This window comes from Prunus persica, chromosome G3 (genome assembly GCF_000346465.2).
Source record: "Prunus persica cultivar Lovell chromosome G3, Prunus_persica_NCBIv2, whole genome shotgun sequence".
NCBI classification, from domain to species: domain Eukaryota; kingdom Viridiplantae; phylum Streptophyta; class Magnoliopsida; order Rosales; family Rosaceae; genus Prunus; species Prunus persica.
The window spans coordinates 827,837-829,771 of record NC_034011.1 but is presented as its reverse complement, the minus strand read 5'-3'; positions in this window follow the sequence as shown (position 1 = coordinate 829,771).

Genomic DNA, 1,935 nt, shown 5'->3' with positions numbered 1-1,935 from the left:
CATCACCATGATGGTGATGTACTCCTCTTCGGCTATGTAACATTCCATATCGATCAACGGAGAGAGGATAATGTGTCTTATATATACATACTCGTTTTTATCTAGTACGAGGTTTTTTGGGAGTTCACTGGCTTCGGAGTCATGGGAATTTCGAAGTTAAGCGAGTTGGGGGTTAGAGCAATCCCAGGATAGGAGACCCACTGAAAAGTTGCTCGTGAGTTTTCAGAAATAAAACCGTGAGGGCAGAGAAGGGGGCTCAAAACGAACAATATCGTGATACGGCAGAGTCGATCCTGGAATGTGACAAGCTACACAAGATGTATGTAGTAGATTCATAACACTTTTTGTGTGCGGATAGAAAGATAAGTAGGGCAAAACACAATATCGGTATAAATATTGTAGAAGAGTAATGATCATATAGATCTCAATCAGGGGTTATGCCTGTGGGAAAGTACTTTAACTTACAATGTTCCGGCAGATCTGGTGGCTGGAAATTATCATCCAAAACAACATTGCTGGTTTTTACATCTCATGAAACTTCTCATGTAAATAGGCCAGACCCCGCTGTACCCAGGATTATGTCATTTAGTTGTTTCCAGTTGAGAGGCATGCATTTAGAGGTAGCTGAGCTGAAAAGCCGAAAATTATTACCAAATATGAATCTGTAGAGGCTGTTGTTTGCCATGTATTCATATATGAGAAGCAATTACGGTCCTTTGCTACAACATCCAAGAAGAATGAGATTCCGGTGATGAACGTTACATATCAGCTTCACCTCGTTTACGAAATTCGCCTTTGCCCTGTCAGATTGGAGAATTGCTAGTTTTTTAACTGCAACTACGTACTTTTCCATTGTTTAGAGTACCCTGACCAACCATGTAATTGTAAATGAACATTATGCATGGATAATCAAAAGCTTGACAATGCAATTTTCCCAGTTTTTTAAAACTTTATTTATGTAAAAAAAGAGTACACCATATTCGATCGTGCTAAACTGAACTGACATAAATTATTTTAGAGCTCTTTAGCACATAATTTACCCTGTAGATGCCCTCGAATCCTCCTCCTCCAAGTTTTTTTTCTTCACTGAAGTTTTTTGTTGCCGCCGTCAAATCTTTATTTTTGTAATTCAATGGTCCTTGGCCTTGCAACTCGCAATATATCACCTAAAGCTCCCTTAAAAAAAATTGCTCGTACGTGTCTTCAATTGTTTAAATTTACTTATTTTTAGGGGGAGCTTTAGTTTTCAAAACATAATATAATTTACTAATTTGAAAGATAAGAATACAATTTCATCTAATTAGCATAAGACCAAAGACCAAATATAGTACTCAATTTTACAAACATATCATTAAAAAATATCAAAATTGCACACAATGCCACTCCTTCTAAGGCAAGCATACTATGCCACATGTCCATATATAGCCACCACCGCCAGCCACCCATCGCCGGCCACCACCGCCAGCCACCCATCGCCGGCCACCACCGCCGTCACCCGCCTTCGGCCACCGTCAGACTACCGCCTCCGGCAACCCTTCGTTGGCCACCACCGCCGGGCTCCCACCACCGGGCTCCCACCACCGGACTCCCACCACCGGAGTCCCGCCTCCAGCCACCCTTCGCCGGCCACCACCACCGGACTCCCGCTGCAAGCCACCGTCGCCGGCCACCACCTGCCACCGTCTGTAGGGGACCAACTCCATTGCCCTTTATTCACCTTTAAAAAAAAAATATTTTGTGTCATTGAAGGGACTTGAACCTTGACCCTCAAAGGAGGAAGGCTCACTCACAAACCACTACACCAAACTTGATTTTGTAATATTTATTCAATTATACAATATTTATACCAACAATCAACAGTTTAAAAAAAAAAAAAATCATTTCAACACATATCCCACAAAACTGAAAATAAAAACAGAAACTGCAATAAAAATA